The 27,716-nt window shown below is 43.8% G+C and overlaps 1 pseudogene; it reads right to left on the bottom strand.

Moving 5' to 3' along the window:
* Positions 1-601: 601 nt before the first annotated feature.
* LOC143925954 (protein FAM200A-like) overlaps positions 602-27,716 on the bottom strand; it is a 37,443-nt pseudogene continuing 10,328 nt past the window's right edge.

Here is a 27,716-nt window from a genome sequence, read left to right as displayed (position 1 = left end):
GCGTACCCCAAATGACTCTCTAAATCCAGATATTATCTTACAAAAGTAGCAACAACATGATCACTGTCCTGAATGTAGCCTGTGCAGAAGAGGGTGTGATGGGGCCGAGCCACGGCTCTTTGTGTAAATGGACACACAGAGCAGGGGCTCAGGAACACACCTGCGTGGGTGCCCCCACAGCAAGCTGCTTTTTGTGGGGGCATTTGGCAGGAGGGAGGGGGCTGGAGCGCCAGCGGAGAACCAGAAAGGAGGAGGATCTAGGCTGATCTCATGAAAACCACTGCACAGAACAGGTGAGTATAACATGTTTGTTATTTTAAAAAAAAAACAGCAACCCCTTACTATCACTTTAAATATACCACCAGAAGCCTTTTTATATATAATTTTAGCCTCTGCTTCACTAAAAGTTATCAGCCCTGCCCGTTCCAAATCTGGCCCATGTTACCTTTGAAATAAAGTCTGTATTGTTTTATATTTGTTTATACTAAGCAGAAATGTATTTGCCTTTCATGATCCAGTTTGTAATGTTTCTTGCTTGTAGAGCTGTTTGTATGATGCCTGTTTGTGCAAGAATTCAGAAGACTGTTTATGTGCAGTATTTTCAAACTACATCCGAGCTTGTACTGAGCGTGGAATCCAGCTTCAAAACTGGAGAAAACATATTTGTGGTAAGATCCAAGCATTTGTATTTTTTAAGGAAGCTTAGATGTGCTTGTCCATACCCAATGGGCCTGCAAACGTTGTTATGCTGTGTTATGACAAGTTTACCATCCCTACAGACAAATGACACACAAGGGTAGCCAGTACACTAATGCTGTGTACACATGACTGGACTTTCCGGCAGAAAAGGTCCGACAGTCTTCCCGACAGGCTTTAGACAGAGTTACGATGGACTTCCGAATGAGCGAACTTGTCCACACATGAATGGACTAAAGTCCTTTCGAAAGTCCATTCATTTTGAACGTGGTGACGTATGACGGGACTAGAAAAGGAAGTTCAATAGCTAGTAGCCAATAGCTGCCCTTGCGTTGTATTTGGTCCTTCGGACCAGGATACAAACTGTTTTCCCAATAGGAATTGAGTCCGTCACAGATTTGAAACATGTTCTATTTCTAGGTCCGTCTAAATTTTTTTAAGAAAAACAATAGGATTATCCCACACATGATAGGAATATCCGACGGAATGATTCCGTCTGACCTTTTCTGCCGGAAAGCCTGGTCGTGTGTATGCGGCATTAGGCCTAATATACACAGAATGCTGAGGCAACCTCAAATCAATAAATCAAATCATGAATAATAAAACATTTGTATATAATGAGTATATAAGTAATTATAAAGGAATTATATCTGAACATAAGACTTATAATAATATAGAGTCATTTAAATAGCCAACATTAGAACCCCAAAAATGTTGGTGTATTTAATGAAACATGCCTCCAGACCACCCATCCACCCCTGATGGACACAAACTGTGGATGGGTGGGGGCAAAGCTGTATAAATCAGGAATATTTACACCAAAATAATTTTAAATATTGCAAAAGACATGAGGGTCTAGGTATTCAAATCATGGATTACACATACAATTTATATGAGATCAAACATATAAGAAATAAGAGAAATATCTGAGAAAGTAAAAAAGACAGTGCTTTTCAATTTCAAAATATAAAATCATATTTGAAAAAAGAGAGATTCCCTTATCCATCGGGATAAGAAAAGATAGGAAGAAGAAGAAGAGAGAAAGAGGGAAGAAAGAAAGAGTAAAAAAAAAAAATATATATATATATATATATATATATATATATATATATATATATATATATATATATATATATATATATATATATACAGTGCCTTGCGAAAGTATTCGGCCCCCTTGAACTTTTCAACCTTTTACCACATTTCAGGCTTCAAACATAAAGATATAAAATTTTAATTTTTTGTGAAGAATCACCAACAAGTGGAACACAATTGTGAAGTGGAATGAAATCTATTGGATATTTTAAACTTTTTTAGCAAATTAAAAACTGAAAAGTGGTGCGTGCAAAATTAGTCGGCCCCTTTACTTTCAGTGCAGCAAACTCACTCCAGAAGTTCAGCGAGGATCTCTGAATGATCCAATGTTGTCCTAAATGACTGATGGTGATAAATAGAATCCACCTGTGTGTAATCAAGCCTCTGTATAAATGCACCTGCTCTGTGATAGTCTCAGGGTTCTGTTGAAAGCGCAGAGAGCATCATGAAGACCAAGGAACACACCAGGCAGGTCCGTAATCCTGTTGTGGAGAAGTTTAAAGCCGGATTTGGATACAAAAAGATTTCCCAAGCTTTAAACATCCCAAAGAGCACTGCGCAAGCGATCATTTTGAAATGGAAGGAGTATCAGACCACTGCAAATCTACCAAGACCTGGCCGTCCCTCTAAACTTTCAGCTCAGACAAGGAGAAGACTGATCAGAGATGCAGCCAAGAGGCCTATGATCACTCTGGATGAACTGCAGACAACTACAGCTGAGGTGGGAGAGTCTGTCCATAGGACAACAATCAGTCGTACACTGCACAAATCTGGCCTTTATGGAAGAGTGGCAAGAAGAAAGCCATTTCTCAAAGATATCCATAAAAAGTCTTGTCTAAAGTTTGCCACAAGCCACCTGGGAGACACACCAAACATGTGGAAGAAGGTGCTCTGGTCAGATGAAACCAAAATCAAACTTTTTGCCCACAATGCAAAACTATATGTTTGGCGTAAAAGCGACACAGCTCATCACCCTCAACACACCATCCCCACTGTCAAACATGGTGGTGGCAGCATCATGGTTTGGGTCTGCTTTTCTTCAGCAGGGACAGGGAAGATGGTTAAAATTGAGGGGAAGATGGATGCAGCCAAATACAGGACCATTCTGGATGAAAACCTGTTGGAGTCTGCAGAAGACCTGAAACTGGGATGGAGATTTATGTTCCAACAAGACAATGATCCCAAACATACAGCAAAATCTACAAAATAATTGTTCACAAATAAACATATCCAGGTGTTAGAATAGCCAAGTCAAAGTCCAGACCTGAATCCAATCGAGAATCTGTGGAAAGAGCTGAAAACTGCTGTTCCCAAACGCTCTCCATCCAACCTCACTGAGCTCGAGCTGTTTTGCAAGGAAGAATGGGCAAGAATTTCAGTCTCTCGATGTGCAAAACTGATAGAGACATACCCCAAGTGACTTGCATCTGTAATCGCAGCAAAAGGTGGCTCTACAAAGTATTAACGCAAGGGGGCCGAATAATTTTGCATGCCCCACTTTTCATTTTTTTATTAGTTAAAAAAGTTTCAAAAATCCAATAGATTTCGTTCCACTTCACAATTGTGTTCCACTTGTTGGTGATTCTTCACAAAAAATAAAAATGTTATATCTTTATGTTTGAAGCCTGAAATGTGGCAAAAGGTTGAAAAGTTCAAGGGGGCCGAATACTTTCGCAAGGCACTCTATATATATATATATATATATATATATATATATATATATATATATATATATAGGAATTATTGTGGCAACAACATAACATTGAATAATCAAAGTCATGGGGCAAAAAATTTTAACCCAAGGTTTCCAAATGTTGTTGAATTTACCGATATCATTTTCTACGGCCGTCATTTTGGCAAATAGAAGGGCCTTCAACATCCTATGTTTGGCTTCAGCCACATTTAAGGTGGGAGATTTCCAAGCCTTGAATATAGTTTGTTTGGTTGCGGTTGTAAGATTAATGAGAAGTTAAAATTGAGTATGAGTAATGGCAGCTGGTTTAAGATTTAGGAGGGCCACAGCTGGGTCTGGGAGTATAGAGATTTCCAAGGCTTTAGAAATCATATCAAATATCTTTCCTCAGAAATCTTGGGTTGCCGGACATTGCACCAAATATGGAAATGCGTACCTGGTGAGGAACATCCTCGAAAAACAACCTTTTTTTTGGGTATGCTGGGATAAATTTTGCAATCCTTGCTGGTACCAAATAACAACGTGCTATAACTTTGAAATTGGTTTCTAATGCATAACAATTTGGGGAAGAAGTTTTGGTGGCCAACCAAATATTGGATCAGTCATCTTCGTCAAATGTACAATTCAAATCATGCGACCATTTAGCAACATATGAGGGAAATGAGTCATTAGGTGTAGCGGTGAGATGTTAATATAGGAGTGAAATCAATCCTCTAATATGTGGGTCACTCTTGCAAATACGTTCAAATTGTGACATTTGGATACGAATTGAACCTGTACTAATGAGAGGAGTATAAAAATTCTTGATTTGCAAATTACAAAAAGATTCAGTCCTAGGAAGCCCAAAATTTCACAAAGTGTAGGGAATGTATGAAAATCTGTGGAAGATGTCTATTTGTGTAGCTGGGTCAAATTCTTAGTTGACCATGTTGCAAAAGAGTTTGTAAATTTCCAGGCAGGGTAGAATGCTTGATTCTTGAGGAAAGAAAGGAGGGGATTATGTGGTGATTGAAGATTATGAGAAATTTAAAATTTGTCCCATACAACCAATGAATGTTTAGTAATGGGATTGGAAAGGCGGGCTCTATCTTTGGGTTGAAGCCATAGCAGATTAGCCACAAAAATGGGGTCATTGTCAATGGATTCGACCACCACCCATAAGGGGATTTCTCTAGTAGCATGATACTTAGGAAGCTGTGATAATTGAGTCGCGTGATAATAGGAAGTAAAATTTGGCACGTCCAGCCCCCCTTTATTTTTAGGAAGATAAAGTATTGCAGGAGGTATTCTGGGTTTGGTAGGTCGCCATATAAATGACATAACCCTTCTTTGTACTAGTCTTAAGAAATATGATGGCATTGAAATAGGAAGTACTCTAAATAAATACAGAAATTTTGGTAATATTGTCATCTTTATAGCAATAATTTGCCCTAACCACGACAAGGGGAGAGAAGACCACTGTTTCATTAGTTCGGTGATTTTTTTTCAATAATGGAAGGTAGTTTGCTGCAAAGAGATCTGTCAAGGAGTTTGTAAGTTTGACTGCTAAATATAAAAGTTGGTGAGATACCCAGTTAAATGGTAAAGAAGATTTAGCTGGCATCAGTTCAGTTTGTGTTAAAGAAATATTAAATGCATTAGATTTTGTAGGGTTAACAAACAGACTGGAAATATGAGCAAATTTATTTAGTAAGTCTAGTAAATTTGGAGCAGAAACATGTGGATGAATTAGGAAAATTAAAACATCTTCTGCAAAAAGACAGATCTTATGCTGTAATTCTCCCAACTCAAGACCTTTAATATCAGGGTTGGCTCTAATTAATAGTGCCAAGGGTTCTATGAGAAGGTTAAAAATCAATGGGGAGAGGGGACAACCTTGCCTCGTACCTCTCCTAATGTCTATCATTGCTGATTTGTAGCCAGCATATTTAACATATGACCATGGATTATCATATAGATAGGAGATTCAGGTCAAAAATTATTCCCAAAACCCCATTTATGCAAAATATATTGCATTGCATATAAGTGACAGAGTCAAATGCCTTCCTGACATTTAAAGAAAGGAGGCATGTTGGGATGTGTCTATTTTTAGCAGCATGAGTGAGTAAATGGATCCATCAAATATTATCTCCCGCTTGTCATGTGGGCATGAATCCTGTTTGATCATGATGAATTAGGCAGCCTATAATGGGATTGAGACTATTCGCTATAATTTTAGCTAAAAGTTTAATGTCCAAATTTAGTAGAGATATAGGATGGAAATTGGTCCAACAGGTGGAGTCTAATCTGGATTTAGGGAGCATAGTTATTATGGAGGTCAACGTTTCCATTGTAAATGTGTGCCTGTCAGGAAGGGCATGCCAGGGGCAGAGGTAATACAGACCTTGTCTGCCTCTGCTCCTGCTCAAGCACCTTCCACTTCTGGGATGCCAGCAACCCCTGCAGTTTTTATGCTACCACCTGAACCCAGAGTTCCAACGCCTGAAAAGTTCCAAGGAGAACGCAACAAGTTCAGAGCCTTTCGCAACGCATGCGAACTCTATTTTTCGCTACAACCACGCACCTTCTCCCTTGGAAGCCACCAAGGTCGGGTTTGTCATTTCCTTGCTTCAGGGGGAACCGCAGGCCTGGGCCCACCGGCTCCTTGAACAAAAGGCCACATCTCTTAGCCTCTTTTTTTGGAGCCATGGCTCAGTTATATGAAAACCCCCAGCAAGCCGCTACTGCGGAAGCTGCTCTTCACACGCTTCGGCAGGGTCGCAGGGCTGTGGAGGACTAGGTTTCTGAATTTAGGCGATGGAGATCCCATACCAGCTGGAACGATGCTGCCCTGCATTACCAGTTCTGCATGGGCCTTTCTGATCAGCTCAAGGACGAGCTAGCACGAACAGGTGTCCCTTCCACCCTGGAGACACTTATAAATTTGTCAATCCAGATTGACCGTCACCTAAGGGAACGTAGGTCGGAATGAGCCACTGACCAGTCACGCCCAGTATGGATACTTCCAAGAGTGCCCGGTCCTTTCAGTCCCGCTTCACCTGCTCCTGCCACATCTGCTTCAGATGCATCTGAACCCATGCAGCTTGATCTCCTCCGCCCTTCTTTGACTACGGAAGAACGCCAGCGCAGACGCCAGCTAAATCTTTGCCTGTACTGTGGAGGATCAGGACATTATGGGAGGTCTTGCCTAGTCAAAATCCATAAGTACCTCTCAGTTACATCTGCTTCTCCTCCATCTCTACCCAATAACTCTGCTCATCTTGCTCTTTCCATTTTGTTGCATCTCCCAGGAGGAGTTATCCAGACTCCCACTATAATTGACTCTGAAGCTTGCAGCTGTTTCATAGATTTAGCTTTTGCTGCCAAACATCACATTCCTCTACTACCCAAGGCTCAGAGACTTTCTGTACATCTGGCAAATGGATCCACCATTAAATCTGGATTGGTTACTCATTAAACCATCCCATTATCCACCACCATTGCCAAGAACCATCAAGAGCTTCTACGCCTAGATGCCATTGCCTCCCCTCTGTTCCCAATCATTCTAGGTATGCCTTGGTTAAAAGCTCATAACCCTCACATTAACTGGGTTACGAAAGAAATCAAGTTTCTTTCCCCCTATTGCCTTCAGCATTGCTGGCAAGAGAATCATCAGAACCTGCTGTGCATCGATGTGGAGTCCGAAGCTCGCCAAGTTGTTCCATTGGCATGCCACGACTTTTTGGATGTTTTCAGCAAAAAGGGGGCAGAAAAGCTTCCTCCTCACAGGGCCTATGACTGTCCAATTGAGCTCCTCCCTGGGGTTGAAGTTCCTTTTGGCAGGATCTTTCCTCTATCTGAATCTCAACTTGTTGCTTTGAAAGACTACATTGATGACCACCTTAAAAAGAGGTTCATTCGCCCTTCCACGTCTCTCCTGCCGGTGCGGGGATCTTCTTTGTAGAAAAAAAGGACCACTCATTACGCCCCTGTGTGGACTACCGTGAACTTAATAAGATCACTGTAAAAAAACGTTACCCTCTTCCACTTGTGCCTGAACTATTGCAGCGACTCGGTACGGCCACTATTTTCACGAAATTGGATCTTCGGGGTGCTTATAACCTGGTTCGCATACGAGAGGGGGATGAATGGAAGACGGCGTTCCGCACACGGTTTGGGCATTTCGAATACCTCGTAACGCCCTTTGGACTTTGCAATGCTCCCGCTACTTTTGAGCACTTCCTCAACGATGTCTTCTGAGATTTCCTGGATCTTTTTGTTGTCGTTTATCTTGATGATATACTAATCTTCTCTCCCTCTCTAGATCACCACCGTAGTCACGTCAAGAATGTATTGAGTCGCCTTCGACAGCACAAACTTTATGCAAAACCATAGAAATGTGTATTTGAACGCCAAAGCATCCAATTCAAGGGTTTAATCATTTCCACCGAAGGCATCCAGATGGATCCCCAGAAGGTTACAGCCATCCTGGTTGGCCTGCTCCCAGTGATAAGAAGAGTGTCCAAAGTTTTGTGGGGTTTGCAATTTTTTATCGAAAATTCATCAGAAATTTTTCTGCAATCATATCCCCCATTACAAGTTTAACCAAGCAAGGTACAAGATTCTCTTGGTCTCCGGAAGCTCAGAAAGCTTTTGACACCCTAAAAAGACTTTTCACATCTGCATCTGTCCTGAAACACCCTGATCCAGCCCTGCCCTATGTCTTGGAAGTAGATGCCTCAGAAACAGCGGTCGGAGCAATATTATCTCAGAGGCAGGGAGCTAAGGCTCTACTGCATCCAGTTGCTTTTTTTTCCCGCAAGTTGTCAAATGCTGAAAGGAACTACGACGTCGGGGACCGTGAACTTTTGGCCATCAAAGCCGCTCTGGAGGAATGGAAGTACCTGCTAGAGGGGGCTGCACACTCAATCTTGATCTATACAGATCAAAAGAACCTAGAGTATTTAAGAACAGCAAAAAGATTGAAACCCCTAGATTCACTTTCCACTTAACATTCAGGCCTGGATCGAAGAATACAAAACCTGATGCGCTATCACACATGTTCAGCAAACCTGAAGAAATCTCATCTCCCGATACCATTCTATCCCCTGGGAACTTCATGTTGCTTCAAGGAGAGTTAATAAAACAAATTAAACAAACTCTAGTAAGGAACCCTTCACCAGCTGGGGTCTCTCTACTGGCAAAGGATGGGCTACTTTGGCACAAAGACAAGGTCTTTGTGCCAGAAGACCTCTGAATGGCCATCCTGGGGCGATGTCATGATCATGTGCTGGCAGGTCACTTTGGCATTGGCAAGACAACTGAATTAGTACAATGGACATTTTGGTGGCCGGGGGTGGAGAAAGATTGTAGGAAATATGTAGAATCTTGTACCACTTGCATCCGCAATAAAACCAGCAGATCCAGAGCCTGGGGTCTGCTAAAACCCTTACCAGTCTGCAGTAGACCTTGGGAGATTATCTCAATAGATTTTATTGTAGAACTCCCCCCCCATCTGAGGGCCACAACACCATTTTTGTAGTTGTCGATAGGCTGTCTAAGATGGCACACTTCCTGCCCATAAAGGGCACACCATCTACTCGAGAAACAGCTCAAACCTTTGTCAAGGAGATCGTAAGGCTTCACGGGATTCTGGCCAATATTGTGTCTGACCGTGGGGTGCAGTTTACATCAAGATTCTGGAGAGCCTTATGTGATTCACTTGGGATTGAACTTTCATTTTCTTCTGCATATCACTCACAAATGAATGGGCAAACAGAGAGGACTAATCAGACCCTCGAACAGTACCTGCGATGTTTCTCCTCATTTTCTCAAGACGATTGGGCTTCTCTGCTTCCCCTGGCCGAGTTTGCTTATAACAATTCAGTACACTCTGCTACAAAGCAATCTCCATTTTTTGCAAACTACGGTTTCCACCCTTCTTTTTTGTCTAATACAATTCCAGATTCCCCTGTACCAACTGTTTCCAAAACTATAAATTTCTTCAACGCCAATAACAAACTGCTACAGGAAACAATGGCCAAGACACAGGCATACAATAAGGACGTTTTTGACAGGAAACGAAGAGGAGAATTGATCTTGAACCCTGGTGACCAAGTGTGGCTAGCAACTACTAATTTGAAACTGGCCTGTCCCTCGAAGAAACTGGGCCATAAATTTATAGGACCCTTTCCGGTGAAGAGACGGATCAATGAGGTTGCGTATGAATTAGAGTTGCCTGAGTCATTTAGAATCCACCCTGTGTTCCACATAACCTTGTTGAAACCTGCCATTCCTGACCCCTTTCCAGGACGAAGTTCCGGCCCACCTGAACTTGTAATTATTGATGGGGAGGAAGAGTTTGGGGTAGAAACAATCTTAGACTGCAGGAAGAGAAGAAATCAGATCCAGTTCCTGATAAAATGAAAAGGATATGGGCCAGAGGACAACTCCTGGGAACCCAAAGGTAATATCCATGCCCAAGATTTGGTTCAGGCTTTTAAGAACTCCCATCCTGACAAGTGGGCCAAGTTGGGCATCCGGAGGCTGCCCTTTGGGGAGGGGCAGTGTCAGGAAGGGCATGCCAGCACCCAAGATGGCTGCCGAAGAAGACGACCTGTTACCTCTTCATGTCAGGAAGGGCATGCCAGCACCCAAGATGGCTGCAGAAGAAAATGACCTATTACCTCTGCCCCTGTCAGGATGCCAATGGTGTGCACGCACCATGTGACAGCTTTTGCCGCCCAAACAGGCTATTTAATCGCAGCCAGTTTCCAGGCTCAGTGCTGTCTGCTCTACAGCGTTCCCTGTGTAACCTGCAATTAGCTACCTGACTTCTGTTACTGTTGTGACCCTGCTTGCTTCCTGATGTTCCTGTTTCCTGCCTGCATCTGACCCCGGCTTGTCCCCCACTCCGCACCTGTCTGCTCCTTCTGCCACTCCGCTGCCAGCCTTTTGTCGACCCGGCCTGTAATCTGATTCTGCTTCTGCTTCAGCCCCTGTTCCTGATGTGCCCGTTGTGTATGACCCGGCCTGCCTGTACTTGCCTTCTCTTCAGCCTTGAGGGTGCCACCATCCCTTCTGCTGCATCTGCGCTCCTGCCTGTGGGGACCAGTTGTCTACTTGTTCCAGCTACCTGCCTACCACTGCTCTGGGATTTCTACAGACACCTCTACAGCCCGGCCGAGTGCCCCGAGCCAGCTCAAGGTTCAGCGATCCCGCCAGTCACTCGTATGACTCTGCATCTCGGTGCTTCCTGTCAGCTCTGTCAGGGGCTCCAAGTCAGAGTTGTAAGAGAGGCCATCCTCTGCATATCAGGCTCCATCACCAGGTACGTGACAGTGCCCATTAAGTATATAATTGAAAGCTCTGGTTAATATATGCGTCAGTATGGGAACAAACAATTGATAATAAGATGCTAAAAACTCATCCGGGCCTGGTCGTTTATGAGGTTTTAAAGTTTTTATAGCATTTTGAACTTCTAATTCTGTAATGGGACTCTCGAGATGGGTGAGCTGTTCATTGTCTATAGTGGGAAGATTGATAGAAGCAAATAGGGTATCTGCTTTCATCTGATCAAAATCTGAGATGTGAGAATAAAGTTTAGCTAAATTAGAATGGAACACTTCAAGTATTGTAACAGGGTTACTAGTATATGCATCTCGTGATGTCTTTAATCTTATTGGTGTCTGAGAATATTTTATCGCATTTAAACTATGTGCCATATAGATATCAGGTTTATTAGCTTAGCTAAGGTATTGGGTATGCTGACATTTACGCATACGTCTTTCCGTTGAGTCTGTTAGAAAAAGGTCTAGGTCAAGACGAGCTTTATCTAGTTTTGCATTATTGGTAGCAGTTGGGGAGGATTGGAAAGCCAAATGACATGCGTTAAATTTAGCGTCCAGCTTAGCAAATAAGACCTTTCTTGTTCTTTTAATGGCTGAAGCCTGTTGTATTAATTTATCCCCAAATTACAGTTTTGTGAGCTTCCCATGCAGTAAGATCAGAAACATCTCCTGTGTTATTAAACAAAAAATATTCTGTGAGTGCCTTTTCAATCTCTAAATGATGAGAAGGATGAGTTAACGTAGAATCATTGATATGCCAGGTCATATCCTGTGACCTGGGTATTAGAGAGGCTATGGTGCACAATGATCCGTCCAAGGGGAGGGAATGATTTTAGAGGAGAGTATCTCCGGGATCATACTAGATAGGACAAAAATGCGGTCTATGCGCGAAAAGGAATTATGTGGATAAGAATAATATGTGAAGTGTCTACTAAGTTCACGCCATGTATCTACCAATTTATTTGTGGTTAGTAAATGTTGGAATGTGAGCTTATTGGAGGTATCAAGTGAGACTAAAGGGGATTTGTCAAGAAAAGGGAAAATAGTTGCATTTGAATCTCCACATAAGATTACTGTTCTAAATGTACGCGCTTCTACAACCTGAAAAAGGTATTACAAAAAGCCACTGAGCATTTATTAGGGGCATAATAAGATACAATCGTAATTGCCATATCTAAAATATAACCTGTGAGTAGAAGATACTGTATCTGCCCTCAGGATCTTTCAATTGAGAGATAAGGGAAACCAATCAATGTATCTCGTTGCTTGACTGTGGCTGAAGCTGTGGGAAAAAAAAAAAGGATAGGAGGCAGATAGAAATTTAGGAGAAGTTTTGTCAGTAAAATGGGTTTCCTGTAAACAGATAATACGTGCTTTTTTGGCTGTGAAAAAGTGCATAGCTTTAATACGTTTATGTGGAAGGTTGAAGCCTTGTATGTTTGAAGATATAATATTTAAGGGTGCCATAACATATACAAGACAAGTATCATGTCAGAAAAAGCTAATTCTGAGACGAGAGCCGCAACTACCACCAGGAGAGGAAGAAGAAAGGGAGGAAAATAGGAAAAAAAAATGTATCAACCCTAAAAGGAATAAAAAAATATAAATAGTATCTGAACAATAAGGTATGAGAACAACTCTGAGGTATGTCAAATGGACCCCGAGCAGTTCTAGGGCCACCTTCAGAAACCCACATAATGGTATCAGGAGACTGAGGGTGGTAAAAGGGGCAGAAAGACACCCCCAAAGCCGGACATTACCAGAGAACCATAAACTGTGTAAAAAAAATATGAACGCGAATACAATCTCAATTATAGATATATTAAAACAAATTTGATTTAGCCAGATTTGACTAAAATTTTAAAATACCTGTTAGGTAAAAGAAAAAAGTTTAAATAACAAGACAAAAAAAAACAAAGACAAAAGCATCTTAAGCTGTTAGGATTACTATTTTTTTAGATTATGAAGGTTAACAAGATCTAATGGGCAACAGATGTATAGAAGAAAAATATACTTGTATCAATAAATCCAAAGGCATATTGATCCTTATTCATGCAGAGACCAGGCATGAAATAGAAATGCATCTCACCAACTTGGGAAGACCAACAAATGATTATGGATAAATTACAAGAATAGTTAAATAAAACACATAAAAGACACACACACAAACAAAGGGGGGGGGGGGGGGGCGGAGGTCCTGGATAAGTTCCTGGTAAAGGATCAAAATATTAGGTCAAGTCAGGATAAGTATCTCGGCCAGAAAAAAAATAAAGACGTATACCAATTGATGGAAATTGCTGTATAGTGAAGGCAAACATAAAAAAGAGTTTGAGCAACAAAACAATTTTCAATCCATCATATCTTCATTGATTGGGGATGAATTATCATAGCGTCAACGCTTATGTAAATTTTGCTGTGTAGAGGGGGAATGAGAGGCTGATCGTCTGCGAGTGTGATCACTGGGTGAAACTCGATCCACAAAGCCCATTTCTATTTAGGCCGACTGTAGTTCAGCAGGGGTTCGACAAGTGTATTTAGTTTCAAGGTAAGTGAAGTGGCGAGAAAATGGAATACCCCAATTATATGCAATTTGTATGCGTTGAAGTATTAATAGCTGGGTTTTGAATGCACGTCACTTAGCTATAGTCAGAGGAGATAGATCTGCAAAGCGTTCATAAGCATGACCCTGAAAATTAAGCAAGTCCTTCCCTCTGGCTGCGGCAAGTAATTGTTCCTTGTTGCGATAATAATGTAGCTTAACTATTATGTCCCTGGGGGGACCATTAGGCTTACGTGGAGCTAAGGCTCTGTGTGCTCTATCCATTTCTAGCCTCTCAACAGGTATGCCAGGCTGTAATTCCTGAAAGAGCGCTAACATGGAGGCTTGGATTTCCACAATCGTTTCAGAAATCCCTCTGATTCTCAAGTGTGAATGACGGTCCCTATTTTCTTGGTCCTCAATGCGGGACTGTAGTATTAGATTTTCTTCTTTAAGATACTCAATTTCAGAGGCATAGTGTTGTGAATGATTCTCTATTTCATCCACTCTCACTTCCAATTCTGCTGTTCTCTGCCCCAATTCTCTTATTTCTGTTGTTAATGTGTTAGTAATATGGTCAGACGTTTGTTTCAGGGCTTTCTGTAACATATGTTCAAATTGTTTAAACAATTTAAGGTGAATTGTTGTCTATGAACTGTCAGCATCTGAATCAGACTCACCATTGTAATCCTGCGGGTTCAGGCTGTGTGACAGGGCTGTGAGAGCGCGCAGTGCACTGGTCTGTGAGGAAACTGACTCCTCCATCTTAAAGGACGGCCTAGACGGCACTTCTTTAGGTATAGCAACTTTAAACTTTGGTTTAGGCGTGTTTAAGACCATGATAACAGTGCCAGTATGTTCTGTGGGCGAAACGGTAGTGACGGTAGTGATGGGTAATCTTTGAGTGAATGGTATCCATGGCTCTCCAGTCTGTCCAGCTCAGGAGCGGAGCTCTAAGGAGACATGTCCTTTCCCTGCGCCCCCTTATTTAACTTTTTTGACCATTCTGTGAGACCAGAGTGAGTAGCAGCAGATGAGAGAGCAGCAGTGTACTTGTATCTACCTCAATTTCAGTGCTTTTACTATGGATCCCATAATGAGCATATGCGAGGACATAAACCTGATGTTGCTTTGTGATGAGGCTGGAAAAACTTTGGATATTGCGTGCGAGGACCAGAGTTTGTTGCTAGAGGACTTATCCATTGATTGAGCAGCATGTGTCTGCAGGATATTTTTCCAACATGTATGTATAGCTAGTGGTGTATTGGATTAGATCATGGGCTCATTAGGGGGATATAAATGGTCTATGAAGCATTGCAAGCAATTACAAGTTTTTAAAATATTTTTTTAGTGGTTTTTCATCATTTGCTATCATTTTTAAGTTTTGCGATGTAAAAAAAAAAGGGGCACCTTTTAAAAAGGCTTCTAAACAAAAACGCAGCTAAACGCCGGTAACGCGTTTAGACGCGTTTGGCATTCGAAACGTCGGAAACTTTGGCATCTGAACTAATTTTTTCGTCTTCAAACAAAGGCATCTAAACGTAACTGCCCAAAAACAACATTAAACGAACCTGTGTATATGTACACATAAGATAACATAGAATTAGTTCAGGGAAAGCTGAAAAAAATCATCCAACTGCCTCTGAATGTCCGTTTACCAGCAGCAGTGTACATGAGGCCTTATGGTTATCCCTTCACATAGGGGAGAAGGTTGTGCGGGTAGATCCTGGCTTATCTTCAGGGCCCAATCACAATAATGTGTTCTGTTGCAGTGAAGTAATGCATTAACAAGCGTTATGGCATGCATTAAACAAAAAACAAAACCTTTCTGTAGCCAAATCAAAACTTTTCTGGACACACTGTAGGAAGGTTGTACCTATGTGAACATTAATTGCTATCTACAGCTCACTTTGGCAGATTTCTATTCTCTGCTTGTGAATATGAAGACAGAACCGTAAGTGCACGAAATGTTTCTCAATTCCTATTTCAAGTCCCAGCTGAGGACCTGGAAGCAATTCATTTATGTAGAGTCAAGGAAACATTAATTAATTGCTGTCTTTGACCTTATGATGGAGGAAAAATCTCTGTACTTCCTATTTGATGTGTGTCAGGCAGAACACTGTGTACTGTATGTCTAGAGATATTGTCTCACTTAAAATCTTTCACTATGTCCCATTCATTTATGAGATAAGCAACATCAACAGTTCTTCTTCCTTTCAGATAAATATGAAAAAGAATGTCCATCTAAAATGAACTTCCAGTACAATGTAGATAAATGCCAGCCCACCTGCATGGCTTTGAGTGAAACAGATGAAACCTGCTTATTGTCATTTGTCCCTACCGAAGGCTGTGTCTGTAACCAAGATTTGTATATGAATGAGGAAGGTAAATGTGTTGCCGCCAGCCACTGTCCATGTTATCATGCTGGATTGTACCACAACCCTGGGGAAAGGATTTATCGAAATGGCATAGAGTGGTATGTATTTGATTCCAAAATTGGTGGCTTAGTCCTGATCAGAGAGTATAAACTGGTTATTTTGTGACAAGAAAACACACTCACTGGGTGAGTGTTAGGACGGGTGCACATTGCAGTATTAGCCTTAAAGCTTGTTTGGCCATACTTCTTTTCTGGGTCACAGAGGACACTTATTTCTGCACTCCAGTCACCCAGATTCAGCTGACAATTGGCTGACATCATGGAGCTGGTTCAGGCTGTGCAAGAAAACCAACTTTTATTTCAGGATCCATCCAAATGAGTGACCAGCAGTTGGCTCAGCCTCTGTGTGCCACTGAGAGGCTGAGTTAGCTGCTCCTTTCCATTTACAGCCTGGCACTCCAGTGAACTCTGGAGGGGCAGAGTAGAGAGCCGGTGACTGACAGTCACTGCTCTCTGCTCAGTGAAGACCGAGAACTGAGTGTCAGTGGTCATGTGAGCACTCAGTTCTCAATCTTAGAGCCGGCGAGGGGGTACAGTGGTGTGAAAAAGTGTTTGCCCCCTTCCTCATTTCCTGTTCCTTTGCATGTTTGTCACACTTAAGTGTTTCGGAACAACAAACCAATTTAAACAATAGTCAAGGACAACACAAGTAAACACAAAATGCAATTTGTAAATGAAGGTGTTTATTATTAAAGGTGAAAAAAAATCCAAACCATCATGGCCCTGTGGGAAAAAGTGATTGCCCCCCTTGTTAAAACATACTATAACTGTGGTTGTCCACACCTGAGTTCAATTTCTCTAGCCACACCCAGGCCTGATTATTGCCACACCTGTTCACAATCAAGGCATCACTTAAATAGGAACTGCTTGACACAGTAAGGTCCACCAGAAGATCCTTAAAAGCTACACATCATGCCGAGACCCAAAGAAATTCAGGAACAATTGAGAAAGAAAGTAATTGAGATCTATCAGTCTGGAAAGGGTTATAAAGCCATTTCCAAAGCTTTGGGAATCCAGCAAACCACAGTGAGAGCCATTATCCACAAATGGCGAAGACATGGAACAGTGGTGAACCTTCCCAGGAGTGGCCGGCCGCCCAAAATTACCCCAAGAGCGCAGCGACGACTCATCCAAGAGGTCACAAAAGACCCCACAACAACGTCCAAGGAACTGCAGGCCTCACTTGCCTCAGTTAAGGTCAGCGTTCATGCCTCCACCATCAGGAAAAGACTGGGCAAAAATGGCCTGCATGGCAGAGTTCCAAGGAGAAAACCACTGCTTAGCAAAAAGAACATCAAAGCTCGTCTCAATTTCTCCACAACACATCTTGATGATCCCCAAGACTTTTGGGACAACATTCTGTGGACCGATGAGACAAAAGTGGAACTCTTTGGAAGGTGTGTGTCCAAGTATATCTGGCATAGAAGGAACACTGCATTTCATAAAAAGAACATTATACCAACAGTAAAATATGGTGGTGGTAGTGTGATGGTCTGGGGCTGTTTTGCTGCTTCAGGACCTGGAAGACTTGCCATGATAAAAGGAACTATGAATTCTGCTGTCTACCAAGAGATCCTGAAGGAGAATGTCCGACCATCTGTTCGTGTACTCAAGCTGAAACGAACTTGGGTTCTGCAGCAGGACAATGATCCTAAACACACCAGCAAGTCCACCACCGAATGGCTGAAGAAAAACAAAATGAAGACTTTGGAGTGGCCTAGCCAAAGTCCTGACCTGAATCCTATTGAGATGTTGTGGTATGACCTTAAAAAGGCAGTTCATGCTCGAAAACCCTCTAATGTAACTGAATTAGGACAATTCTGCAAAGATGAGTGGGCCAAAATTCCTCCAGGACGCTGTAAAGCCTCATTGCACGTTATCGCAAACGATTGGTTGCAGTTGTTGCTGCTAAGGGTGGCCCAACCAGTTATTAGGTTTAGGGGGCAATCACTTTTTCACACAGGGCAATGATGGTTTGGATTTTTTTTCACCTTTAATAATAAACACCTTCATTTACAAATTGCATTTTGTGTTTACTTGTGTTGTCCTTGACTATTGTTTAAATTGGTTTGATGTTCCGAAACACTTAAGTGTGACAAACATGCAAAGGAACAGGAAATGAGGAAGGGGGCAAACACTTTTTCACACCACTGTATATTCACATAGATGAATATGTATGTTAAATCCCACACTTCTCCTTTAAAGTGGTTGTAAACCCTTACATATACCCACTAAAGTTACTAGCCTCAGGTGATGACACAAATGAAACAAATCCTCTTACATAAGTTGTACCTGTTTATCTGCAGCCATCTCTTCTTTACATCTGTTCAAAGTGCAAAATTTATACAGTTTGTTGAAGATTTCAAGAGAAGGAAGCTGAAGTTACACTCTACAGGGCTCAGTGGGAGGTGATTGGATGGAAGGGACACACCCCCTTCACCAAGTACAGAAGAACAGAGATGATGCTGTCACTTACAGGCTGTGTGCTGGAGCTCCCTCCCCGGTCACATTTTTTTTTTCTACTGGTACCAGGAGATGAAAGCAGACAGGAATAACACTTTTTGCCCTGGATTGAGACAAATGCACACTATAGAGAGGTATGACATACAAGAGTTGTACATAAGCAATCTCTGAAATGGGACTTTCTTAAAGGCAACCAAACATAGCAATATATAATAAACAAAGTATAATTTATTGAAGCACGTGGGACAATTAAACAATTTTGTATGCAAAACATGGAAATAAGAAGTGGTGATACAATCAGCTTATGAGTTTGGGTACTACAGCAATGACATGGATTGGATACAACACCCAATCCATGTCATTGCTGTGGTACAATCAACCAGTTTATGTGTTTGGGTATCACCCCTTCTTATTTCCGTGTTTTGTAAACAAAATTGTTTTTAATTGTCCCATGTGAGAATTTTTTATTAGTGTTTCAATAAATCATACTGTTTTATTATATATTATGTTTAAGACTGTCCTAATTCAGAGATTGCTTATGTACAACAAAACAGGGATGATGGCAACCCTGATTCAGCCCTAGATTAAATAAATAGCGTTCTGACCAACAAGAGTTAAGTGCATGTGATGTCTAAGGGACAAAAGTACCTGTAATTCCCTAATCCTCTGCTCCCCTGGCAGATGGCACTACCCAATGTTCTGCTGGTGGACTGTTTCACAGCGTCCTCTTGTCCAGTACTGGGCTATTGTCTCTGCATCAGTCTTAATGTTATTAGAATACATTAGACCGCCAATGCATATGGAAGAAGAAGCTGTGGAGACTGGTCTAGCAGTGTAGATGAGTCTGCAGGAGCAGGGGAGTAGTTAAGTAAAAGTGCTTTGCTAAGTCCCCTGCACTTAAACAAATTGCTAACTCTTGCAGTGCAGGTCCATCCCCACTGCAAGGGAACATTTTTAGGTTTTCTGGTGTTCAGCTTTAAAGGTTATTTATAGCCAAAACCTTTTGAATTTGGGAAAGCATAGAGAAGGGTTAAAACAGCTATTGCTGTCTGTGTATTGTTGGAGACATTTCTCTTCACCTCCTGTCAAAGGGACATAACAGGAAGCAAGCGGCAATCTCTACAACATCTTTACATCTCTTGTTCTGGTAAGCACTTAAAAATTTTGGATTTACCAATACTTTCTGTCTCAGCAAAGATCAGTTCAGGCATTTTGGATCCTAGTCCAAACCAGGAAGTTATCCTGGAAGTGCTCTTCACTAGGGATGTGCTCAGGCATGTTCGCATTTTCCACCTGCAGAGCCCGCCAGGAAGTTGGTGCAGCACTGCGCTAATCACAGGCAGGGAGACATTGCCCGATCTCTGCAGCCGCGCATCGGGGGAATGTCTCACTGCCTGTGATTAGTGCAGCGCTGCGCCGACTTCCTGGCGGGCTCTGCACATGGAGCATGCGAACATGCCTGAGCTCATCCTTACTCTTCACTTAGCAATTCTGGGTTTGCAGCTGTTAGATTCTGTCAGGAATGTGAACAAGTCAGTTCTCGACTTGCATGGAGGCAATGCAATTTTTCTATTTTAAGGCTAACAGTCAAGGGACTGGCAAACAAGTGAACGAGGGAGCTGGATATGTACCAATGCAAAAAAATAAAAAATACAGGGAGCAGAGAATATAATAATGCTGTAAGTGCAACAATAAAAAACAAAATATTCTTTAAAATAAGTGCTTTGAAGTGGTGCATCACTACCATATAAACAAAGTAGTATAACAAAAGCAACATTTACAATGGGAAAAAATGCAGTTTAACTACTTATCTACTGGCCACTTTTAGTCCCTTCCTGCCCAGGCCGATTTTAAGCTTGCATCGCTGATGCAACGCTGTACCCAATTTTTTTTAAGTGTGAATTTTTTTTTGTCGTATTTAATCATAACTGGGTTTTTTATTTTTTTGCAAAAAAAAACGAAAAAAGACAAAGTGTTGAAAAAAAAGCTTTTCTTTGTTTGTGTTATAAAATTTTGTAAATTAGTAATTTTTCTTCATCACTGATGTGCGCTGATGAGGCTGCACTGCTGGGTACTGATGAGATGGTTCTGAAGGGCACTAATGAGGTGGCACTGATAAGGAGGCAATAATATGCAGCACTGATGGGCACTAATACGCAGCTATAATGAGCACTGATAGGCTGCACTGATGAGCACTGATAGGCAGCACTGATGGGCACTGATAGGTGGCATTGATGGACACTGATAGGCAGCATGTATGGTCATTGATAGGAGGCAAGGATAGGCCGCACTGATGGAGGCTGATTGGCGGCACTGATGGCCAGCACTAGTGAGCAGGCATTGATGGGTACTGAAAGGCAGCACTGACTGGCATCACTAATTGGCACTGAGTGACATCACTGCTGGGCACTGTTGGGGCTGCACTATGATTACCCTGATTATCTGTGCAGATATCCACTGTGAGGAAATGTCGCTGATCATCTCTCCTCTCCCCACTAGACATGGGGGAAACATTCCCTGTTTGCTTCACAGCAGAACTCCTGAACAGTGGAAATGATCTAACCCAAATGGCAAACCCTATTGAAGTCTTTGGGAGCCAAAGAGTAAAAATCAAAAATGCCCATTTTAAAAGGGTTATATGCAAGTAATTGACCATAAAAGGGGTATTAGGTTTCAGGTACTGCCCTGGGGACATGAAAATTGAAAAAAAAAAAGTTTTTTCAGGAGCAATGATTTAAATTATTCTTAAAGTACAATAATACTAATTAAAACTTCCTTTAAATACAATGCCTCGGGGGTTCACTTAAGCGAAGATCCACCCACCGCTGCAAAAATTAAAAGCCAGCAGCTGCACATTCTGCAGCTGCTGCCTTTTAATAATCGGACACTTACCTGTCCTGGAGTCCAGCGATGTCGGCACTGCAGCTGATGCTTCCATCAGCTGTCGGGTGCATGCCGCCTCCATTGCGAATAAAGCCCCGTACACACGACCGGACTTTTCAACATCCTGAGGCGGCGTACACACGCGGGGACTGTCTGCCGAAACTAAGTTCGGCAAACAGTCCGCTCAAACTTTTGAATGAACGAACACGCCCACACACGGCACTTTTTGAGCGGACAAATACGGCAAACTTTGTTCGTCGTACTAAGTCCGCGCAACTTTTGAAATGAGCGGACTCGCCCACACACGAGGCAACAGTCCGCTCATTTCGAGCGCATGTGCAGGTAGGCGGGGCCCGCGACGGAGACGTTGCGTGCTCCGCCGCCTGGAATGGACTTAAAGGGGAACCCCAACGCCGAAAAAAATCGGCGTGGGGGTCCCCCCCAAAGTCCACAACAGACCCTTGTCCGAGCACGCTACCCGGTCGGCCAGGAAGGGGGGCGAGCGAGCGCGCCCCCCCTCCTGAGCCGTACCAGGCCGCGTGCCCTCAACATGGGGGGTGCCTTGGGGAAGGGGGGGCCACGCGCCCCCCCACCCCAAAGCACCTTGTCCCCATGTTGATGAGGACAAGGGCCTCTTCCCGACAACCCTGGCCGTTGGTTGTCGGGGTCTGCGGGCGGGGGGGCTTATCGGAATCCGGGAGCCCCTTTAATAAGGGGGCCCCCGGATAACGGCCCCCCACCCTATGTGAATGAGTATGGGGTACAATGTACCCCTACCCATTCACCTGTAAAATAAAAGTACCCAAAAAAAAAACACAACACACGAGATAAAATATTTTATTGCACAGCTCCGGGGGTCTTCCGTCTTCGGGGGTCTTGTCCCCCTCTTCCGGTCTTCTGTCGCTGCCTTCCGTTCTTCTGTCGCCGCCTTCCGTTCTTCTGCCGGGCCACCGCGCCTTCTTATAGCTCTTTTAGAGGCGGTGGCCCGGTCTTCTGTCGCCGCTGTCGCTGCCGCCTTCCGTTCTTGTTCTTCTTCTTGTTCTTCTTGTTCTTCTCCAGGAGATGTTGACACGTCGCTCTCTCCGGCCGGAATGCCAGAGCCGCGCTGAGCGGCCACTTATATAGTGACAATGGGGCGGTGTCACATGGTATATGTCACATGGGTTGGTCACATGGTGACCCCGCCCCCTTACGGTGTCATAGTCCCCATGTGACATCAACCCATGTGACCAACCCATGTGACATATACCATGTGACACCGCCCCATTGTCACTATATAAGTGGCCGCACAGCGCGGCTCTGGCATTCCGGCCGGAGAGAGCGACGTGTCAACATCTCCTGGAGAAGAACAAGAAGAACAAGAAGAAGAACAAGAACGGAAGGCGGCGGCGACAGCGGCGACAGCGGCGACAGAAGACCCGAAGAGGGGGACAAGACCCCCGAAGTCGGGAGAAGAGGCCGGCGGCGGGGAGGAAGAAAGCCGGACTCCTCCGCTAGCAAAAGAGCTACAAGAAGATAGCGGAGGAGTCTGGCGAGAAGACCCCCGAAGACGGAAGACCCCCGGAGCTGTGCAATAAAATATTTTATCTTTTGTGGAACAAAAAAAAAAAAATATTTTATCTCGTGTGTTGTGTTTTTTTTTGGGTACTTTTATTTTACAGGTGAATGGGTAGGGGTACATTGTACCCCATACTCATTCACATAGGGTGGGGGGCCGGTATCCGGGGGCCCCCTTATTAAAGGGGGCTCCCGGATTCCGATAAGCCCCCCGCCCGCAGACCCCGACAACCAACGGCCAGGGTTGTCGGGAAGAGGCCCTTGTCCTCATCAACATGGGGACAAGGTGCTTTGGGGTGGGGGGGCCGCGCGGCCCCCCCTTCCCCAAGGCACCCCCCATGTTGAGGGCACGCGGCCTGGTACGGCTCAGGAGGGGGGCGCGCTCGCTCGCCCCCCTTTCCTGGCCGGCCGGGTAGCGTGCTCGGACAAGGGTCTGTTGTGGACTTTGGGGGGACCCCCACGCCGATTTTTTTCGGCGTTGGGGTTCCCCTTTAAGTCCATTCCAGGCGGCGGAGCCCGCGACGTCTCCATCGCGGGCCCCGCCTACCTACACACGCGCTCGAAATGAGCAGACTTCCCTCCGAGCGGGAACAGTTTGCTCATTTCGAAAGTAGCCTACACACGGGCGGACTGTTCGCTCAAACCAAGTTTCAGCGGACAGTTTTTCGGAATTTCCGAAAAACTTTGTTCGTCAAACTGTCCGCTGAAACTGTCCGCTGAAGCCCCACACACAAGCGGACTGTCCGCTGAAACACTGTTCAGCGGACAAAGTTGAGCCAACAGTCCGCCCGTGTGTACGCGGCCAAAGTCTGACGGAATGATTCCGGCAGACTATTCGATCGTGTGTGGGCTGCAACGGACTTTTGATTCGCAAAAGTCTGACAGACTTTAGAAATGGAACATGCTTCAAATTTTTCCGCCAGAACTCTGCCGGACCCAGTTCCTAGCGAAAAATTCGCTCGTGTGTATGCTATTCCGACGGACTAAAACCGACGCTAGGGCAGCTATTGGCTACTGGCTATGAACTTCCTTATTCGAGTCCAGTCGTACGTCATCACGTTCGAATCCGTTGGAATTTGGTGTGATTGTGTGTGGCCAAGTCCGCTCATTCGGGAAAGTCCGTCAGAATTCTGCCAGAACTCCGTCAGAACTCCTTCAAAAGTCTGTCGGACTTAATCCCTCAAAGTCTGGTCGTGTGTACGCGGCATAAGGGAACCCGGCAGTGCAGCCTTTTGGCTTCATGCCAGGAACCCTACTGCACATGTGTGAGGCTCAGCTCCTCTCTCCTACTGGCCTTGCGATGCTGTGCCGTCAATACCCACGGCTGAGGTTCCCTGGAAGTGGGGAAAGCATACCTGTGAAAGACAGGCATGTTGTTCCCCCTCCTCCCCGAAAGGTGTCAAATATGGCACTGGAGGGGGGAGTACAATAAGCAGAAGTTCCACTTTTGGGTGGAATTCCGCTTTAATGTGCCTGTAAAGTGGCGCATTTATAGAACATGCTGCAGAAAAAATGAAATTTCTTAAGTAAAAAAAGTGTCAAAATCCCATTTAAAATTAAAAAATAAAGAAAAAAACGGCGTAGGGTCCCTCCCCCCCAAGTCCATACCAGGCCCTTCCGGTCTGGTGTGGATTTGGAGGGGAACCCTATGCCAAAATGTAAAGAAAAATTGGCGTGTTGCCCCCAAAAATCCATACCAGACCCTTATCCGGGCATCCAGCCTGGCAGGTCAGGAAAGGGGGGGCAAGCAAGTGTCCCTCCTGAACCATACCATGCCACATGTTCTTTTTTTTTTTATTCATTTTTTTTTTCCAAACAAATTTTTATTGATAATATAATAGTGCAAAATTACAAATATTCGTTTCCATCATACAAACATTCAAAAATAATGGAACAGTCAGTGCATACCAGCGAACATATCAGTATATCAAAGGTAGGGATTGACAAAACATCGCAAGTATAAACGGAACAGTACGCACAAGGTATCTCTTTGCTCCATCAGGTGGAGAAGAGAATAAAATTTGAACTTTAACCACTTCCCGACCAGCGCACGACGATGTACGTCGACAGAATGGCACGGGCAGGCATATTGGCGTACATGTACGTCCAATATTCGTTGCCGCCGTGCCATCGGGAGCGCGCCGCCGGCGGCGCGCTCCCGCGCTGGTCGGGACCCCAGTGAGTCCGGTCGCGGGACCCGCGGACTCGATCGCCGCGGGCATCCCCGCGATCGTCTCACGGAGCGGTCGAATGGAGGAAATGCTGTATAAACAACATTTTCCCATTCTGCCTAGCAACTAGTGATGCTGATCTCTGCTCCATGTGATTGGAGCAGAGATCAGTGTACACTAAATGAAAGCCCAACCCCCCCCACAGTTAGTAACACACCCCTAGGAACACTTAACCCCTACACTGCCACCCACAGGTTAACCCTTTCACTGCCAGTGTCATTTACACAGGAATCACTGCATTTATATAGCAGTGATTACTGTATAAATGACAATGGTCCCAAAAATGTGTCAAAAATGTCCGATGGGTCCCCGACAATGTCGCAGTCACAATAAAAATCGCAGATCGCCGCCATTACTAGTAAAAAAAAAATAATAAAAAATTATTAATAAAAATGCTATAAAACTATCCCTATTTTGTAAACGCTATAACTTTTGCGCAAACCAATCAATAATCGCTTATTGCGATTTTTTTACCAAAAATATGTAGAAGAATACGTATCGGCCTAAATTGAGGAAAAAAAATGTTTTTTTATATATTTTTGGGGGATATTTATTATAACAAAAAGTAAAAAATAATGCGTTTTTTTCAAAATTGTCGCTCTATTTTTGTTTATAGCGCAAAAAATAAAAACCGCAGGGGTGATCAAATACCACCAAAAGAAAGCTCTATTTGTGGAAAAAAAGGACGTCAATTTTGTTTGGGAGCCACGTCGCACGACCGCGCAATTGTCAGTTAAAGCGACGCAGTGCCGAATCGCAAAAAGTGGTCTGGTCTTTGACCAGCAAATTGGTCCGGTCTGAAAGTGGTTAAAGTGTCTGTTTATGAAGCTCAATGTTGAGAAGTATGCTCCTGATCTGGCTCGTGGAGCTGCTGTCGGAAAGGGAGTCCCAGGTGGTAGATAAGTGTTGTGGTGTGTTTGTATGGGAAGTCAGTAATTACGGGGTCAGATGCTACTGACTGTGCCCTCTTATGCGAGGGCTCCAGCAGTAGCCGGTTTGCAGGCGGGTTCTTAATAGGTATGAAAAAAAAAAGAGGAGAAAAAAAAGAAAAAAAGGGGGGGGGTGAGGAGGGGGGGGGGGGGGGGTTATACGGGGGTGGAAGAAGGGGGGGATTGAGGGAGTGAGTATGGGTTGAATCGGGGGAAGATGTTTATGTTTATCTATCTGAATGTGGTGTGAGATTGCGTTGGGGTGGATCGGATTAGGTGCGGATGGCGTTGAATGTCCGGGAGAGACGCGGCTATACCAATGACATGTGGTTTCCCTAGCACTGCCCCTGGTCGGGGTTGGGAGATCCATGTCCTTAGAGGTGGGGGAGGGAAAAAGAAAGAGGGGGGGGGAAACGTTGGAGAAGAGAATGTGGTGTCGATCTCTTGAGATCAGCATGAGTGTAGAAGTCAGGAAGGGGTCATCAGCGTGAGATACCTATCGGTTGTACGGAAGTGCGTCCAACATGCCCATGTTTTCGAGAATTTGGCAGGAGAGTCCCAGGAGATGTGGATTAGTTCCACATGTTCTTAACATGGTGGGGTGGGTGCTTTGAGAAAGGGGGAAGTCGGCAGGTGGGGGGACTTTTCAGAATATGGAAGCCCCTTTTAACAAGGGGCCACAAGATCCCAGCCCCCCCCCATGTGAATGTATTGGGTACATAGTACCCCTACCCATTCACCAAAAAAGTGTACAAAAATTAATAAAAACAAGAGACAAGTTTTTGACAAATCCTTTTTTTTAAATAAAAAAATAGTGTCCCTCGATATAAATCCATCCTTATTTACAGGCTACGATTGGGAGGGTGAGGCCCTTGTCCCGATTAAAATTAGGTGCTTTGGAACCCCACGCCATTTAAAAAAAAAATTAGGTGAAGGGCCTGGTATTGACTAGGGAAAGGAATTTTTTTAACCGACACTTTGTTTATTATTATTATTTAGCTGTCAGCGGGGTAACCCATTGACATCTGATGACACATCGGTTGTTAAGGATGCAGCAGCTGGCTTCCCGTCCCAGCTCCATAATAACCAGCTTACACTGGCGAACACCCTAAAAATTTGTGTGTTTGGCGAACAGCCGAAAGGTGATTGGACACAACTGATGATATTGGTAAATGGCCTTGTCATTGGGTCTTTATCGGGATCTCAGAGACAGAGCGCTCCAACAATCGCTGCGCCGTGTGCCCCCAGTGCAGAGGACGGGAGGTGGTTAAAAAGCCTTTAATGTACATTTATCTGCAAGCTTCTCTCTCATACAAGATCCTCACTAAAGACGAGGTTCTAATATATTTTTTATTTTGGGGGGGGGGGGGGGCGGCATTGCATTTTTTACAAAAGGAAGCTTACAGGGAAAAGTGAATTAACAACTTTTTTCTTCCATATGTCACTTTTGCTCTACATGTTAAAAAAAATGACATGGGGCCCCCACCCTCAAAAGAAATACCAAACCCTTTATATCTGTTATCAACTTTAGGGGGTGGGGCCCATGCAAAAAATAAAAAAAATCATGAGGCTACAATACGTGACATGGACCCTCCTCCAAAATATTGGATTTGGTATTGATTTAAAAGGGGACCCCCTAAATTGTCCCCCCTCAAATTCATACCAGATTCTTAATTTGAGCACACAGCCTGGCAGGCCAGGAAGGGGGGCACTCTAGGCTGTTGATTTTGGGGATGCAGGGAGAACTCATTGGAATCTGGAAGCCCTCTTTAAGATAAGAGGGTCCCAGATATTTGGCTCCCCACTACATGAATGAGTAAGAGTGTAGGGGTATGTCAGTTGTAAATAAACACACCCATGTTTTT

Source organism: Lithobates pipiens, unplaced genomic scaffold (assembly GCF_037356315.1).
Source record: "Lithobates pipiens isolate NorthernLeopardFrog02 unplaced genomic scaffold, aLitPip1_a1.2 Scaffold_10, whole genome shotgun sequence".
NCBI classification, from domain to species: Eukaryota; Metazoa; Chordata; class Amphibia; order Anura; family Ranidae; genus Lithobates; species Lithobates pipiens.
Note: the sequence above shows the minus strand (reverse complement) of the source record. Positions and strands in the feature narration are given on the sequence as shown.